We start from the raw sequence: 19,886 nt of genomic DNA, 5'->3' as shown, positions 1-19,886 counted from the left end.
AGCGCACAGGCACCAGTTCACCCAGCCGCACATGTTGCCACTACAAACCTGGTAAACAACGCCACTCTAGTTTGTAATAATCAGAGCGCGACACCCCCTATTGGAAATAATGTCAGTGAGTCTGTTGTGGCCAACAAGGAAAATCTTAGCCTGCCCCAGGCAGCTTGCCCCTAGGTCTTATTCCTAGCAGGTGTTCCTCCCTTAAGAAAAAAATCAAATCGAGACTAGCGACCAATTGTGAAATAAAATTGCAGATTGGCTTATTAAACACAAAGGGCTTAGGGTGGCAAACATCAGTGACACCATAATGGTGCACAGGGTAGGGTGGGTTGGCTCCTCACCTAAGAACATAGAGGGAGATTGCTTTGTTATTAACTTTCGCCGTCCATCACTGGTGAGCTCAAGATTAATGACACAGGAACTTAACAGCACCTTTCCCACCCTTATTTGGTCATTACCCCAGGGCTTTTTTTTATAAACCAACCCCGGGGCCAAACACATTTGCCATCCCCCTGCCCACAGCGCATAACAGATTTTCCACTTTGTCTGGCTTTGACAGTTTGGATTGACTGCCGCTTATTCGAACATCATCTGAGCACATTCCCTCGAGACCCATGCCCAATTCTATAGAACATGACACCTCAGAACTATATGACTCAAATTTGCACTTGCTAAGCTGGAATATTGCTGGTTTAGCTTCTAAAATAAGTTCTGAAGAGTGGGTAAATTTAGTTAAAAAATATGATATTCTCATGTTCCAAGAAACTTGGGCAACAAGGGATTTATACCTAGAGGGGTTTGACTGTTTTAATATTATTGTACCCAACCCCAAACAAGGTTGCCCATCTGGCGGACTTTCTACATTTCTTCAGGTGGTAGCGCAAAAACTCTTTCCACAAACAATGATAATTATCAAGCTGTCATTTATACACAAGGGCCATCAATTTGCTTTATTAATTTTTATAATAATGATTTTTTGACTGCGCCAAATATGAATTTTATTAATCTGTTTAACTTAGTCTTTGTCTTACAAAATCAAATAAATTCATAAATTTGCAGGAATTGGCCTGATTGGTGATTTTAATGCTAGGATGGTGAGGGAAAATGATTTAGTTTCTGTTCCTACTTCAGATGCATACACATGTAAAAGAGGGAAAGAACTGCTGGATCATCGGTCTAATCACAATTTAGGGAATGTGATGGACATTGCTGAAGTACATTATAATGACAGCTTTCCTATTCCAACTTACAGGGGTCGTGGTTGTGCCTCGACAATAGATTACATTTTTATCTCTGCCTCGTTAGAAGATTTTTTATTAGAAGCGGAGGTCTTATCCACTGTGCACGCCGACCACAATCCAATTTCAATTATAATTAGGTCTGCCCCTAGACCTGTTTTCATTAAAGAGTCGGGTGCTAGTAATCTAATGCCCTCGACGGATAACTTGAGAGTAATCTGGAAGGGCATTGATAACGGCAAACTGTTTTTCAAAATGATAACAGCATATTTATCTTCTATTGAGATTTGTTTGTCGTCTAATGACCCCCAACCCAGAGGCGGCAAATGCTTTTGGACATCTATGTGCTGGTATTAAACGGCTGATCTCGAGGTCTGCACTTAATAATAACCAGAACCCTAAATAGTTTAATAACGCTTGTTCACGAGCAAATAGTGAGCTTTGTGTAGCACTTGCAGCGGTACCTAGGGATGCAACTCGCGTTGGAACCCTGAGACAACATTATAAACAAGCGGTGAGGCAGCGTAAAGAGGAGATCTTAAAAGAACGCTGGGATAAGCTTGCTTGTGCCGCCAGTCTTAATAATGGAAACAGTTTTTGGGCAGCACTCAAAGTAATGAGATCCATGGTCTTACACTCACTCCTTTAAGCTGTAACATAACAAGTGAAGCCTGGTAAGATCACTTTTCTAAAATGTATACAGCCCCTTCCCAGAGTGAGGACCCCTTTGATTCCCACGATGTATCACAAATCCAGATATCAGTCTCAGAAGTCGAGGACGCAATTAATCAAAGCTTAGGTAATAAGGTCCCGACGGGCTTACCATTGACCTCATCAAGTACAAACCGGAGTTCTGGGCACCCCTTTTACTTAATGTTTTTAATAACCTAACAAATACTCCAATGCCTAGCACATGGTCTACCAGTATTATTGTCCGAATTTTTAAAAAAGGGGACCGATCCAACCCTAGCTGCTATATACCAATCTCCCTGATTGACAACACACTTAAGATACTTGGGAGGATCCTGTTTAACAAAATTAGATCATGGGCTGAGGAGGAACAGATTTTAAACGAATGCCAGTTAGGTTTTAGAAGTAAATTGGGAAAGGTTGAACAATGCATAAATTTCAACCTGATTGCTGGTAAATATATCATAGCTCGGCAATCTCCCATTTACTTGGCTTTTATGGACCTCTCCTCAGACTTCGATTTTGTAAACGGGTCACGTCTATGGTCAATCCTATTAAAGAATGGGCTGGATGAGGTTTTTGTTCATTTTTTAGCTTATTTGCACTGGGACTTAAAAGCAGGGGTGAGGATCGGCAAGGACGGGGAGGTCTCAGGAAACATCAATATTGGGAGAGGGGTTAGGCAGGGGTGCGTACTGGCCCCATTCTTGTTTATTCTATACATCAATGATTTACACAATTTTTTGTTGGAACTTACCAACGATGTACCGAAAATTAATGGCAATACACTCCCCATCCTACTATATGCGGATGATGCGGTCCCAATAGGCCGCATCCCAAATGCACTACGCACTTTAGTCAGGGGGTTTGTCGATTTTATGGCTGACTTAGATCTTTGCACTAATTTTAAGAAATCGTTTATAATGAGTTGTGGCCCTAAAAAACTCTCTATTAACTCAATCAACTCAAGATCTGAACGCCTTTTATGCACTCACACTTTTCCATATTTGAGACTAATAGTCTCAGACAACAGTTCCTGGGCAGCCCATTTGGTGCACAGCAGGAGTAGATTTTTAAAGGCCACTAACTCAATTTTGTGCCGCCCGCAACCCAAAAGAACTGAGAGTGCTATCCATAATTAAAATCTACAAAACCCAGTGCATACCAACGGCAACGTATGGCGCCGAAGTTTGGGGCTTTGCAAAATGTAGTAGTATTTAGGCCTGGGTGGTTAATTCCGTTCCGCTCGCGGAATTTGGGTAATTTCACGTTCCGCGGAGAACGCAGAATTGCCCAAAATTCTGCGTTCTCCGGCAATGACGCTAATTAGACAAATCATAGTGGACTGCCTCAAATGTGATAAGGGTGGGAATATACCGTGGCTTGCTGCTGTTAGAAATAGTCTGATCAGCGTGAATCTTCTTCATATTTTCTTAAATCCAAGTAATAGAGGGCACAACTAAGATGACCCTTCAGGAGGCCCTATATGATCAATACAGTGACTCTAGACACGCAACAGAACTCTTGAAGTCATCAGTTACAAGGTATATGTCTCTGGTGCATGCCACTTGCCCCAAACTTATCTACCATCTAGCTATCTCTTAATGAACTTAAGTCGCTGGGAGAGAAGCTTGCTCTTTCGCCTTAGGGCGAGCACCTAAAAATATCTACTGTGCTTCCCTATAGGCTTTAACATCAACCTTGAGCAAACGCTCTGTCCCTGTGGCAATCAGAGTAATCAATCACTGTTACATTTTTTTATTCTTCTGTAACTTTTATCAGTAATATACTAAACAATTCTTGATTCCTTTTTTCAAGGCAACTGCCATTGTTGACTTTAGAATGGCCCATATGGAAATTCTTAATCTTAAGAGGGTAGATTTAATCTTTAGCGTAAGTTCTTTCCTGAAGGCGGCAGTTCGCTCACACGCTTCAATGAGTATCCTATAAACACATTTGATCTCACTTGATTACATTATACTTGAATGCACTTTAATATCTATGCTGCTATCTGTTTAGATTTCACTGCACTTTAACATACCATGCTGCTATTCGTTTATACTCTATCGCCCCCTTATTAACTGAAACTGCTATTTGTTAATTGCATAATTGCACTTTATTATACTATGCTGCTACTGGTATGGACAATTTAGCCATAAGATCTGAAATAGTGGTTGGTTTACATATTTAGTTTCTTTTATAATATGAGCATTTATATTGCTGACCATGCCACATATTACAAGTCTCTGTATATTTATTGCTTTTATACTGTGTAATGTTTTTTAATGTAATTATTTTAGCTGGTATTTGGATCTGTACTTTTATGGATATTTTATATCCGAATAAATATTTATTGAATTGAACATACCAGTTAAATCCCAACTGTTGCAGTTTAATAGTTGTAGGTACAGAAAAACATTTCATTTGCCTAATTTATAGAACAGATACATATTTACCAGATGTAATCGCTAGTTTCAAATAGGGTGGCAACTTTTTGATCGAGCAGAGATTTAGCCAAATTCACAATAAGATGAATTGCCATAATTTCAATAAGGAACTATCAGTTTGAGCTGAATTGATGAAATACATTAATTTCTCTAGACAAGATAATTTTATACTGAATTACCCCCATAGACAGACATGAGATAATTTTCTAATATTTAACCATTTTTGTAATTCTTTAAAACATATTAAGCAAAAGGTTCCATACATCATGGCATGTTGGTCAATGCTTCGATTCAGATGTGTAAAATGTATTTAGCTTATCTGGGAAGAGATTAAAGTGATGTGTGTTTTCACAACATTAATTATGATCACTGAAATTATATTTCTGGCAGACAAACATTCTCCCCAAAACACAGAAAACTACATGTTCAATTCTCTCCTAATTCAATCCAACATATTTTTCATTTTAGCTAAATCATGCTCTTAAACCAAAGGATTGATATGGTGTTGATGTAATTCAGAATGAGTACAACAAGGTCTGAAAACATCTTCAATAAAGTAAATAGGTGGTCCATTGAGTAATTGATATTATAAGGAAAACGTAGCTAATAATCTGCTTACCATGTGATCCAATTTTCCTTTGCAGCCCACTCAATCCGTAGAGAGTTACTGCTGATACGATTAGCCAATGGCTCCATTGCAACCGCAAGTATCGGAGGTGACAAAGAACATTCGTAATATGTGCCACATTCAAGTTAAATTAGCTTGCAGTTAACACCATTTGTATAAATAGGTATAGAGCAAGATTAAATATTTGGTAAATCTCTTCTCAAATCCTACATTTTGTAGTAATATCCGTATGTACTCCCATATCCCCATATCACTTTACAGGATGGTTATCGCTACCAAGCCACCACATACAGCTGCCCTATTTATGTCAAGCATGATACCTAGCACTTTTTGTGGGCTATTTGTTTTTTTGCCATGCATCTATTTTAGCTTTCATGCACCTAACAAAATAGTTTTGTTGCATTCATTTTACAACATTTTAGTTTATATATTCAAGGTAAACTAAGAGCAGTAAGACAGTCATGCTTTATTTTTTATGATACATTATATTTAAACATTCACAAAAATTGGTGTAAACAGGATCAGAGCAATATAGTTTTGAGAAGTTAGTGAATTCCTTGAATGTACCATCTGGATTCGGAGATCTATATTTTTGGAGAAACCAGTGGCCCTCTTTATTTCTTGTATCTTAATTTAAATAACATGACAGTTACGCATTCTGTTAACACTTGTTTATACATTAGATTTGGACAAGTCACTGAAGGCTCAAGCCAGAGGCCTGTCTCACCTCAAGGTCCTCTTAAACCCTCGAGCCGGGTAAGCCGTGCTATCATGTGGTATCTGCATGCCACTCATGTTTAAACCTGAAGTGCCAAGAATAAGAGACAAAGCATTATTTGTTCATGTACAGAAAGCAGGAGTAGGTGGTACCCACCTATTGGCGGATTTGAACAATGTGAAGCCCAAAAACCTAGGATCAGTCAAGGCTTCCCCAATGCACCAAACTGTTAGGTCCTAGGCTAATATTTTATTTCACTATGCCTCCTTTTTTTTCCAATATAACACGAGAGTACATTGAAATATTTGAGTTCAGGGCGTGTGTTGTACAAAAAACGCTCATGTTTGATTTATTAGACAATAATGTTGCACCATGCATAATAAGAATCTAGGCCACATGTAGGATGTGCATGACCACTGACCGGACCCTTAGTTCATTAATGACATTGTTGTCAAGGAAGATGGCATGAATGTTTCTAAATTCATGTTTAAAAACTAAATTTTTATAAATGCCTCATCATTATGTGATGTAATCTGATGTACTAAGGTGAAATGTTAATTTCTTTTTCATTTTGAACAGATGTTAGCATGATGTTTGTTTCACGATGGTGTGTTCTCTAGAAAGCAATGGAGATGGGCTTGTGTTCCTTGAGATAACTTTAAAAGTAAACATTTTGCAAGGAAAAATGTACCTTCCTGTAATTCTATAGGTAACAGCCTCCCAATCCAGCTCCACTTGCAATATTTTTATATTGTTTTATCATTTGTGATTTTTACTACATCGCTCTCCATTTCCTACGGTTATTTTTTTTTAAATTGTATTTTAATGTGAGAGACACATTTAAATAACTCTGTATCCTTTAATGGAACTTCACCTTCTTCACGAACTGCTGACAGCAGTCTGCTTTACTATAAACTAAAAAGGAAAAGTGAAGACCCATTGGAAAGGGCTTGCATTAATCTTATTTGAACTCCTCTTTCACTGCATTAAAACTGACTTGGAAAAAAATTAGATGGTCCAAATATTTACTTCAGTGAAACGACAACAACAGACCCCCTTCACTCAGTCGTCCACGGAATACATTCCTTCCAAATACCCAAAATCTGGAAAATTGTTTCATTAACAAAGATATTTCAGCTGACCTCAAAACCGAGTCTGCATGCTTTATGTGCCCTGATAAAGTACAGGAAAGGATGTTCTCATACTGATAAATGCAACCAAGAGGGCACCAGAAAATATAGTGACACCTTCTTTAAGATAGCAAACTGTGAGACACAACAAATATAGTAAATCTTGTGGCAGAAGAAGAGATTACCTACCTGCTACCACTTGTACAGAAAAGGCACCCCAAACTGATTATCGCCACCAAAGGAGCAACAGGAGAAACATACCAAGAAACCTCCTCTGAGAATAGTCCTTCATTAGTCACAACAAACGTATAGCGAAGTACGAATTGCAAGCAAAAAGAGCCCAGCTTGCAACCAATATGATCAAAAAACTCCCAAAAGAAACAAACACAAGCAAGGGAAATCCAAAAGCATAAACCAAGACATCCCTCAGAGACTTGTCAATTGCAAGACATAGCGCCACCCACCACACCTCTGGAGATGCAACTCAAACCTAACAGATATAGCAACTAAATTACAAAGACAATAAAAGTTTCCTGGAAATTGTAGGACTCATTCTCATAGCCACAAGACAATACATCACATCAAGATCTTTTCCCAAAAACCAATATCCAACACATACTCACCTCACACATACATGTAGAAACCCATGTGGAATTTTCATGATTTGCCTTAATGTAACTGTAGCAGCAGCTGTCGTTTTCTTGATAATCTTAAGCATAATACCAGACTGTGCCACATATTACTTGTTCAGCTCGTATATCTGCCATTAAAAGCGTAAAATTCTCAATCCAATTACTTGCTCCAAAAGTTTACATTTCTGCATCTTTTCGAATGTCAAACGTGCGCTATCCCACATTATGCCCCTATATTATGCTAATGCTGATTTTGTTTGGTTGCAACCATGTTATCTCCACAGAAACTCTGTGTATGAAAACATATAGATGTATCCAATGAAGTGGTGTATTTTAGGGTTATGCTCACCATGACATCAATGTATCCTCTTGTTGCCTGTGTCAGAGATTCATTTTTCTTTTTGTCTATACATTTTTCATACTTTGTGTGGCGTTTTTTTTTTCTTCAACATCCACACATCCTTTGCCGCTGATTTTTCGAGACAAAAGTATTCAACAGTTATACAACCACCTCAAACATTAAAATCAGAAAAGGACAGCCTTTAAAGGCCGATTGGCTGATTTCACTTTATTGGTACTCGGTGAGAATATCTCAGCCCCTTCATCTTACCCCCACAGTACCTCCTGGGATAGATTTTGGGTAAACACCCTAGTCCCCCTGGGACTCCTATTGATTTGGTATGATCTGTGCCAGTCCCGGGCACTAAGCCAGCCATACAAGTGGGGTAGCGTTTTTATCAAGACAAGTGGGGGAACGCTGGATGGTAGGAAGTTTGCTGCTCCCTGTGTACTCTGGAAGTTTAAAATCAATGAAATACAAGGAAAATGCACTACATTAGGCAAAGTTTGAAGTTTGCAGAGAATTCTGGGTAATAAAATGTTGTGGGATCCACATGAGCACACCACCCTGGTCTCCTGCAGGTGTCAAGTTTTCAGAAATGTCTGGGGTTGGTAGGTTTCCCTGGGTGGCCGTCGAGTTCGGGACCAGGGCCAAATACAACAGCTAACCCCATTGCCAATCAGGTCTTTTTTTTTTTTTTTTTTTTTTAGGAAATATTTATGTCTCCAGATTGTGCTTTAGGCCACTTTCCTGACACAGGCGCTAGTCCCACCCACACAAGTGAGGTACCATTTTTATTTGGAGATATTGCAGAGCGATGGGTGGTATGAAATTTGTGTCTCCCCGCAGAACCCAGAAATTTCCTGCACAAATATGTGAGGAAAATGTGCGTTTTAGCCAATGATTGAGATTTGCAAGAACTTCTGTGTATGAAAACCTCATGCGAAGCATGCAAGTCACATCACCCTGGACTCCCTGGGTGTCTAGTTTTCAGGAATATTGATAGGTTTCCCTGGGTGCCAGCTGAGCTAGGGCCTAAAATGGGCAGACATTAACATTGCAAACAAGGGACGCCTTGGGGTGGAAAAATTGATCTGTCCATGTTGCATTTAGGGCCCTTGTCTGTAGTGGGTGCAAGACCCCACTCACACAAGTGAGGTACCTATTTATCAGGAGATATGGGGGGGGACCGTTGGCAGTAGGAAATTTGTGGATCCCTGCAGATTCCAGAACTTTCCCCTCACAGAAATGTGAGGCAAGTGTGTGTTTTCAGCCAAAGTCTGAGGTTTGCAAGGACTGCCCAGGAGGAAAGTTCCCACAGGTTTGAACTTGGATGAAGAAATGTCAGTTCATTTAAGATAAAATAATTTAACCAGAAAGCACAACCGATGGAGAGGAAGATGGGTGGCAGGGGGAGAGAAGCCGAGCAACTGCAAGAGTGCACAGAGAACACACACCTATAGATCAAGACACATTGAGATTAACGACTGGGGGGGGGGAGCACACTGGTGGGGAGGGTAGGGGTGGGTAGAAATAGTAGTTCTGTCTTTCGGGAGGGTTGTGGGAAAAAGGGCTTAAGGGGGATGGTAGGGCGGAAGTTTGCGAATAATAGGCAACAAGACTGTGGGTAATAATGTAAATCATTGTGGTTGCATAATATGACAACTTTGTAGGGATGAAGGGTGGAGCACAATCTTCCTGAATAATGCTTACAACACCTGTGTAAGAGATGATGTGGAGATGGAAAATAATAAAACATTTATTTATAATAAAAAAAAAAAATGTAACCATATCTGCATCTGTCTAAACATGTTTTTAAAGGTTTTACATTTTTTTTATTGTTCAACACACAGTAGTTCAATTTGTTAATATCAATATTATTTGGTTTGTTGCAGGACTGAAGCAGAATACAGACAAGCAGGTTTTATGTTGCAGATTTCTTTAAGGATGCAATGTATTGTTGGAATTGTATGCTCACTTGAGCTTTACAACATATACTGATGAACAATGTGGTGCTGTTAGAGATGCATGTACTTTTTCTGTCAGCAATCGCCGCAACGTTAACAACGGATAATATACCCCCACTAGGGTGAAATTATGTTTCAATACGCAACGACTGGGCGGAACAATAATGCGCTGTGGTTAATGCACCTAGTTCATATTCAGTTATCTATTTTGAATTTGGGTTCTAAAATGAATTAACAATGTACAACACTGCATTCCTTAAATTAGGCAATGAATGATGTCTTAAATTTCAATTTAATTTAATCTGCTTTGTTTAAATGTAATGAATTGTCTTTGAACAGCAACTTTATTTTGCTGCACAAACAAAAATAGTATGTTTACTATGTTTATGAAGTTGACAGGAAATGAACTCTGTTACTTTAAAAGTATGCATTTGCACTTTGAACCTTGCCCGTGAACAAGGAGTGACAAACTCTGAAGCGCGTAGGGACTTTTGTTGCCTAAAATAAATACGTCTTTTCGCATTGAGGCCATTGCACCAGTGAGTTTTCTTTTGCAAACGGAACACTGAATTGTGTGTGGTATTTAGGAGTGGCGTCCTTGATAGATATATATCTACATACACACACACACACACACACACACACACACACACACACACACACACACACACACACACACGCGTACCTTCATTATACTTACCACGCGTGGTAAAGATTTGGATTGCACGCATGTGGAATTCCTATAGCCCGACTCCCGGGACATATTGTTTGGGGTCAAGGGCAACAAGTGTTCATGTGTATTTTGTCCTTGGGACAAGTAGGAACAACCCCCTGCAGCACAAACCCTTTGGCTGCCAGTTTGCAGTACCACATTATGGATCAGGGAAGGGCACTGTCTGTAGTTAATAATAGCAATAATATTTTTGTCCATATTTTAATGTTGTTCAAACTTGTATTTATGGTTAATGAATTGAAAGCCTTTATTATTGAGCACTCTAAGTAAATGTAATCTCTTTCTGCACTACTGACAGTGGTTCCAGTATAAAAGTGTATATACACATTTTCATAGTTTAGCAATATGAGGCGATGTATAATGCTCCCAGAATGCTCTCTGATTTGATGCAAATATTTGCAGAAGCTTGAAAGCAAGATTGAGGATTCTTTGCTTTCAAAATAAAATGTTCATAGAAAAAATGAAAGCAGGAAAAAAACCATTACACTAAACTAATGTAACATTTCAGGTACCATTTCTTTGCAGCATCGTTTAGCAACACGTGTTGATGCATGCTAGTATTTCCCAAAAATATTCATAATGGAAAATCGGTGTAACCAGTTTCAATAAGATTATGAGAAACAAAAATAAACAAGCATTGGCAAAGACAGTAGGTCTGAAATTGGTGGTCGGCATTTTCGTTTTGTCAATGTGTGAATTGTTTTGCCCTGGTTTTTGTAAAACCTTATTGGTGGGAGAGCTTCCAGGCCCTCACCATTGTAACAAACATTTGCAAAAGTAAAACTTGTTTTTGGTCTCAAAAAGCACGCACTGCCACAGTAGTTACTGTCAGTGCATAAAACTACTTTGCTTGCCGATATGCTCCTCGTGAAAGAGCAGAATGCTGTCATTCACAATGAAGCTAGCTGATACAGAGAGAGAGAGAGACAGAATTTTAATAAACGCAAAAGGTCATGGTCAACGCCAGACCAAATTAGGGGCCCAATTATTAAAGAAAGTCTCAAAAGTGCACCCATGGTATATGTCCTTGCATTAAGAGCAGCTATACAGATTTGTGAATGCCCAAGAATTTACAGAAGTGGGATAAGAAATAGTACTCCTAAAAATATTTGCGAACTGCATTTTAGCATGAGCAAATATGCATGTGTAGATTTGCTCATTGGAAAATCTGAGTGTTTGGAAAGTCACTTTCCCTCCAACCACTTTTTTCCCAACTCTGGAAGAAGGTTTACGTCTGCAATTGGCAGGAGTACATTTCCAACATTTCTCCGTATGGGAAAAGATTAGGTAGAGAAGAGTTGTTGAAAACCCTTAAAACATGCAAGTTAGTAGGTTTGGACAGATTCAAAGGGGCATTCTAACCCTTGAACTATTGCTTAGCACTACCTTCAGTCTCAGTATGTAGATCTGTGGAAATGTGACAACATAAGGGGATTGCAAGTATTCAAACACTACTATGGTATGAGCCCTAGAATAATCAGAGAGTCTATATCAGAGCTCTTATATAATGAGATTGCTACCGCAATTTGTCACCGCACTACATAGTACCAAAGGGACAAGTGGATTTTGATACAGGACAAGTAGATTTATGAAGCAACCTGCCCCATGGACAAGTAGATATTTTATTAAATTCCACACCCCTGGGATTGTAAAGGTTGCGTAGTAAAGGCACTGCATTGTTAAACCATTGCTGTAAATTATGTTTCCCTTCACAGTGTACAAAAAGTGTGGATTCTACTGGGTCAAACATGAAGTTTCCAGGTTACATTCTGGGGCATTTAGTGTCGCAGGTGCTAGGCCTAAACACACAAGTTGGATACTGTTATAAATTGAAAGATGTGTGGGTCACAGAATAGAAGAACATTTGGTATTACCAAATGCATTAATGGCTTCCAAACGTTAGCCAGTGTGGAAGAAAGAAGACATTTTGCAAGATGCCCTCTAGATCAATTCATAGTATGGTTAACTACAAATTCGGAGGTGTACAATAACCACTTTTCCTAAACTCTGTATCTGGTCATCATTTTCAGAAATACATAGGTTTCCTTCATATACATTTTTTATATTTTACAATAGGAATTGTTCTAGTCAGAAAACAATGAGAAATCATTGTAAGGTGCAGTTCAGTTGTTGGCCCTGGGTATTGTGAGTTTTTGGGAAACCTACAAATACTATATATTGCGGCAACCAGAAGGGTCTGTTGGAAGTAACAGTATATTGCTTTCATAAATTGGCCATCGTGCCAACAACTTACAGACGAAAATGTTGCCTCAAATGGTTGTTTTTTCCTACTCATTGCCATTATTTCAACAGTTGGTTTCTTTGTGCGAACCTTGAGGAATCTATAATGATGATGCTGCCTGCGGTGCGCCCATGTAAGAGGGCAGCCACCTTTGTGCCGCATTCCGGCACATCCCCCCGCCCAGTCATAGTGCTCCAGACCCTGGGCAACGGGAAGTAATGCCCACGGGGAGAGGAGTTGGCCTAACGGTTAGGGCGCTCAACCTCGGACCTGGGGGAACTGGGTTCGAGTCTCGGTAATGACGCTAAACATCCTGTGATTCTGGGCAAATCACTTAATCTCCCCGTGCCGAACAAAAAAACCAAAAATGAATGTGTGTCCTCATGTAACATAACTGGTGTTATGTAAAGCGCTCTGATACCCGATTGGATTCGGGTCAAGTTTGCGCTATATAAAACTCTGCAAAAAAAAAAAGAAGTTGGTCTCAAACTACTTGGCCCTCAGCACCAACACAGGGGGCTACCTGTTTTTACATGAGGACCTCATGCCCCTCACAAGATACCAATTTGAGCATGTGTTGAGGTCATGTTTAGAGTTGTCAGTAAACTTTGGGCCGAGCAAATGATAGTCCAGCCATTCTTTTCATATTGGAGCGGCAACAGCAGCCTTTCAGGTGGGCCTCCCCTCCGATCGCATCAAGAAGGTGGGGCAGTGGGACTCTCAGTGTTATAAGCGTTATATTTGCCCATGAGAAGTAAGAAGGCTCAAGGGTGGCAAACAAGGTAAATTAGTGTGGTTTAAAGAGGCATGTCATTAGCTTGCTGTGTGCATTCTTTTTTTTGCTTTAAAACATAATTTTATTAGTTTACCAAGTTTACACAGTTCGTACATTGGCGTGACATTACATAATAACTCGTACACTGAACTTGCACTGTAAAATAGCTTCTTGTCCGCTTCCCATAGCTGTTCCCGGCTCCTACAATTGTCTACCATAATGCACGATTCGGCAAATAATATATACACAACAATAATAACATTCCCTCCCCCCTCCCCTGTCTCCCTGGGTCCTTGCAGATCTCTCCTCATCCTGTTCAGTCTATCTCCATCTGTTTCCCTCATCATACACATTACACATTTCTTACCGCTTTGTACTGGTCTGCCCGTGTCTCGGTCTCAGCCACTACCCTGCGTGCTGTCGTTTGTGGCAGGATAATCTACATCTAAAGCTCACCCCGCTTCCAGCAGAGCATCCCATTCTGTTGCTATAGGAGTCCTCCTTAACCCTCTCGCTTCCTCCCGCCTCAGTGCTGCACTCTCTGCACTCCCCCCATCTCACCATCTCAGTATGCCATGCATAGATTGTAGGCGGTGTTTTTGATTTCCATCTCTTGGTGATTGCTCGCACTGCCAATAAAAGTGCTAGGTTCACAAACCTGTTCAGCACTTTATATTTTGAGGTCCCCACCCTTAATCCCAGGATACAGCTCTCTATTGTAGCCGGCACTTCTCTGTGTGTAATCTCCGCCATATGGCGTCTAATCGAATCCCAGTATCCTCCAAGTCTATGACAGGACCATACCATATGTATGAGATCCGCTCCTTCTATTCAACATCTAGGGCAATGATGTTCTGTATTTGGGTACATCTTGTCTAATCTATGCGGTGTAAGGTATGCCCTATGTAAGAGCATGGTTTGGATGAACTTGAACCTTGCATTCCGTGATACCTTCTTCGGGTGTTCCACTACCCTCTCCCATTCCCTGTCCTCTAAGGCTCTGCCTATGTCACCCTCCCATGCTGTGCGCAGCGGCAGCAGATCTATTTGTGTATGAGAGCGCAGCCCTACATACAGCCATTTAATGAGGTGTCGGCCCCTCCCCATATAGTAAAGTGTTTTAACCAGATCATTCGTGTCTGGCTCTTGTCTCTGCGGGGCCCATTGTGTCCTGACATACTGTAATAATGCTGCGTGTAAGAGGTATAAATGATCCGGAGCCCCGGTTTCTCGTACGAAATTATCGTGATCCATTAACATCCCGTCTCTGCTGTGTGCATTCTTTAAGCTTTTCTCATTGGGGTTTTGTTGATGTAAATTGTGGACGTTCAGGAGTCATATTAGTGTATTGTGTGCACAACAATTACACGGTGTGTAAAAATTTGCGTTACTTCATTTTGTCAAGGTTCAAGGTGTGGGTGATCGGCCACTCATTCATCGCTAGGGTGGCAAAATGGGCAATGACCAGAACCTGGAGGCACTAGTTCAACCACACACAGATAGCATGGTTGGGGTTCCCGGGCATGCGATGGCACAGCTTCCTCAATAAATTGCAGTGGAGATTAGCCGGAGAGGGGCCACCCCACCCAACAGTCATTCACCTCAGTGGCAATTACCTTCCGTCTATGGGGCGCTGTGTGCTATGACAGGCAATGAAAGCCACGATGAGCGAGATTAGCAAATGCATGGGGCACTGCAAGTTATGGTGGTCTGAGATTACCCTGTGAAGGGTCTGGCACGAGGCCAAGTCGGGGGAGGACATCAAACATTCCCGCAGAAGGTAAACAGCGCCATGGATGTGAGCACTGCCACATCCAGAGCGATGGCAGATTTACAGGGCGATCCAGAGGCTGATTGGAACACAGGGGTACCATTTCTAGGAGCACAGCAGGGGTGTCCTATGCCAAACCCCAGGAGTCTTTACAGCAGGACCCTGGGCGAAACATCGTCGCCCCGCTAGTCCTTTGGGTCAATCAATCAATCAGTTAATTTGTAAAGCGCGCTACTTACCCGCAAGGGTTTCAAGGCGCCGGGGGGCTGCTGCTGCTACTGGTCGAAAAGCCAGGTCTTGAGTTGTCTCCTGAAGGTCAGTAGGTCTTCGGTTTGTCCTTGGTAGAGGGGGAGGGTGTTCCATGTCTTGGTGGCGCGGTGGGAGAAGGATCTGCTTACGGAAGTGGTTCTACGGATGCGCGGGACCGTGGCCAGGGTGTGGTCAGCGGAGCGGAGTATCCTGTTGGGTCCGTAGAAGGAGAGTCGGTTGTTGAGGTAGGCTGGGCCGGTTTTGTGGAGTGCCTTGTGTGCGTGGATCAGGAGCTTGAAGGAGATCCTTCTGTCGACAGGGAGCCAGTGTAGGTTCCTCAGGTGGGGGGTGATGTGGTCGCGGCACGGGACGTCGAGGATAAGGCGTGCAGAGGCGTTTTGGATTCTTTGTAGTCTGTTGATGAGCTTGGACGAGGCTCCGGCGTAGGAGGCGTTTCCGTAGTCGAGTCTGCTGCTGACTAGGGCCTGGGTGACTGTTTTCCTCGTGTTTGTCGGGGTCCATCTGTAGATCTTGCGGAGCATGCGGAGGGTGTTGAAGCAGGTGGAGGAGACTGCGTTGACTTGTTTGGTCATGGTGAGTTTCGAGTCGAGGATGACTCTCAGGTTGCGTGCGTGGTCGGTAGGGGCCGGGTCCCCAGTGATGCGGGCCACCAGGAGTCGTCCCATGCTGAGGGGTTGGACCCGAGGATGAGGATCTCCATCTTGTCTGAGTTCAGATTAAGTCGGCTTTCATTCATCCAGTCGGCGACGGCCTTCATTCTCTGGTGGAGGTTGGATTTGGCAGTGAGAGGGTCCTTGGTGAGGGAGAGGATCAGCTGCGTGTCGTCAGCGTAGGAGAGTATGTTGAGGTCGTGCTGTCGGGCGATGCGTGCTAGTGGTGCCATGTAGACGTTGAACTGCGTGGGGCTGAGGGAGGATCCCTGTGGGACGCCGCAGATGATTTTGGAGGCATCTGACCGGAACGGGGGGAGGCGGACTCTCCGAGTTCTGACGGAGAGGAAGGAGGTGGTCCAGTCCAAGGCCTTCTCCCGGATCCCTGCGTCTTGGAGGCACGTACGTAGTGTGTGGTGGCAGTCGGTGTCGAAGGCGGCGGAGAGATCCAGGAGGATGAGGGCCGCCGTCTCGACGTTGTCTAGAAGGATCCTGATGTCGTCTGGGGCGGCGATGAGGGCGGTTTCGGTGCTGTGGTTGCTGCGGAATCCTGATTGGGAGGGGTCCAGGATGTTGTTGTCTTCGAGGTGACGGGTGAGCTGGATGTTAACTATCTTCTCGATGACCTTTGCTGGGAACGGAAGCAGGGAGATGGGCTGTAAGTTCTTGAGGTCGCTCGGATCCGCCTTGGGTTTCTTCAGTAGGGCGTTGATCTCTACGTGCTTCTAGTTCTCAGGGAAGGTAGCGGTCTCGAAGGAGAGGTTGATGATGTTGCGCAGGTGGGGTGCGATGGACTTGCTGGCTTTGTTGAAGATGTGGTGTGGGAGAGGGTCAGATGGGGATCCGGAGTGGATTGTGCCCATGATCTTGATCGTGTCCTCGATGCTCACGTTGGCCCAGGTTGTCAGGGAGTCTTGGACGGTGGGGTGCGGTGGGTCCGGTGCGACGAGGCACGTGGGTGGTTGTATGCCTAAACAACCAGGGGCTTGCCTTGCAACACTCCGCCCCTTAAAAGGCATGAGTTAAGTCATGGACTTGGGATCCACAGTAATTAACGGGGGAAATCCCCCAGATAAATGGTAGCAACAATTTAGGTGGGCAAAGGTGCAGTTTGGCTCATCAGGAGCGCAGGGCAGCTTAGGTCATTCACCAATGCCTGCCCTGGGCTCGCCCGTAACTTTACCCACCACGTTGGCATACTTCTTGTACGATATAAACCTGCAGCAACTGTTTTCCAACAAACCTTGTGTGGAGTGATTATGTATTATAGTGCATGCTGATAACTCATCATGTTTGGGGAGGGCTGCTGATATCAGCACTATGACTCTTTGCTTAACTGCGAATTTTCTCTAATTTTCAGGAGTGTGTAGCTTTCTTGGATCATCCATATGTTTCACACCAGCTTCCACCACAAACTGCATGTTGGTTGAAACCACACAAAACAGGAAAAATTACATCTTAGAAAGATGAAAAAACTGTGGTAAAAAACGTTTGAGACAAATGTGCTTTTTCCTGAAAGATGGTGATCCTATTACAGGAAACATTTTGTTTATGCCCGTAAAAGATATACTTTTTTACACAGCACTGTTTCCCCGTTATTCCAACACCAAAAAATAAGAATTAGCTACATTTGAGTCCGATTCGCTCCAATGGAATCCACAAATACTGGGTACCTTTGGAATCTCAAAGATGTTGAAAAATAAAAGAAAACACATTTGGTGGGAATACTTTATAAGGGGAAAAAGTTAAGAAGGCTACGTGCAAAGTACACCAAATAGCAAAAAAATGTTGTTAGACAACAAAAGAAAAACAACTACTGAAGATATCTTGAAAGTTGGCAACGTTGTAAAAGAACAAAAAACTTGACAGCTTGAATTTAACAAACATCCTAGACAAGGTAACGTCCATAAAAAACATTAAGACAACGATTTAAGAGGGGAAAACACTGATTCTCATGTGTGAACACACAGAGAAGAGAGCCCACGTTTTTCCAAAGACTCCTGCCACATCTTACAGACTCCACCTTAAGTCCAAGAGATGATACTATAAGAGCTCAAAACCAAGAAAATACTTTACACACAATGATTTGTAAAGTTAAAGGCAGTGATCCTGATGACATATCGAGTCAGCTGATAACTCCCTGACAAGTGACTCAGATAAATGTGTAGGCTGCAGCGTAGTCCACCGCCCATATCATTAAGACCGGTAATAAGTGACGTGGGTGAAGCACCTGAATGTCACACTCACCCGTCCCCTGGCAGCGTCACAGCCGGAGGTCTGTAACTGTAGGAAAGGTAGACGGCCAAGCAAGTCGAGAGCTACCAAGCTCTACCTGGTCCTGTGCGCAACCAAAGTGTCACTCGAAGAAGCACCAGGACGGAGTCTGGGCTGGCGCAGAGCCGCGGTGCTAGCACAGGATAGGGCAAGAGACGGCTGCAGGCGGTGACAAGCACGTCACATACGTGCTCGCCGGATGGCTCTCGCCGACGGATGGCGTCTCAAAATTCTTTTTAGCTGCTTAAGAGTGAAGACCCGAAGGAGAAGTATGAAGTCAGCCAGCGAAACGTTGGGAAGTGTCACTCTTTGACATTAGATTGGGACGTCTAGAGGATGCAGGGCGTGCGCACCGGCATCCTTTAGTGCACCACGACTTCAGCCAATAAACAACGTGGATATCCCAAGCCTATCAGTTTCAGAAGTCACCTAACCAATAAAAAACTGACAAGGATCTACTGTAGCCCATAAATGGCAACATTTTCGGGGAAGAAAGTGTGAGACTTTGGAAACAAATCTGGGGAATGTATTTCACCAATTGACTTCTATTCAAGGAGATCAACTATGTATTTAGCAATCATGTCCAAATTCTATTAAATAACCATTCATTTTAAAGATCAGTTCCCACTGCGGCCTTCTTACTAGTATTTCTGTCACACAAATCTAAACCTGACTCTGGTAGTGATGAATGAACTATGTGAGAGTAAACTATAATCCACCTTTCGCTACAAGAAGCCAAAACCCATGAGGATAATATATTATGATCATGTGTTCCAATAACTGCTATAGCCTCACTGTATGCAACAGCCTTGGTGACCAGTTGAGAGCCTCAGCATGCTGTATGTATTGTGTTGTGTCTGCCTAGGCTCTCAACTGGTCACCAAGGCTGTTGTTGTAACAGACATAATTTTGGGGTAGCGTTTAGTTTTTTTCCCCAACCATCTCTGCTGTGACTGATTTCCAAGACGTTTGAACGACCGGGCACTCCCACATTATATTATAACAGGTTCCTTCCTGGTGGCATTGCCGAAGGCACTGTGAGTCAGCCCTCCTACCCACCTTTACCAGGACTCTTGCGGCCAGGTAAACTCGGTGCGGGGTTTTAAGTTGGACTAGCCTCAGTCTCACGGGGATGGCCATTTTCCTTGCGGAAACCAAATCATCACACCAATCATCGTCCTCTAAATCACTCAGGTCTGTCTCAGGTGTGTTAGCGGGTTGGGTCGATTATTGATTATTTTTTTGTATGTTAAGGATATAGCCTTCTTAGTCTTGGGATCTAATATTAGTCTGTCCTCAAGAGGGGATGCTTCAGGAAGTACACTTCCCTCTGGTATAGCTGCTTTAAGGGCGTGACTGATCTGCAGGTATCTAAATGTTT

At 42.5% G+C, this 19,886-nt stretch overlaps 1 protein-coding gene across 1 annotated transcript in view; it reads right to left on the bottom strand.

Annotated features, from left to right (window-relative positions):
* TMEM50B (transmembrane protein 50B) overlaps nt 1-18,892 on the bottom strand; it is a 109,991-nt gene extending 91,099 nt beyond the window's left edge. Inside the window, exon 1 of the mRNA XM_085621376.1 lies at nt 18,479-18,892. The gene's annotated coding sequence lies outside the window, so the exon portion shown is untranslated. The remainder of the gene's footprint in view (nt 1-18,478) is intronic.
* Nucleotides 18,893-19,886: the final 994 nt, after the last annotated feature.

Source organism: Triturus cristatus, chromosome 8 (assembly GCF_964204655.1).
Source record: "Triturus cristatus chromosome 8, aTriCri1.1, whole genome shotgun sequence".
NCBI lineage: Eukaryota > Metazoa > Chordata > Amphibia > Caudata > Salamandridae > Triturus > Triturus cristatus.
This window is presented reverse-complemented; position numbering and strand designations above follow the sequence as displayed.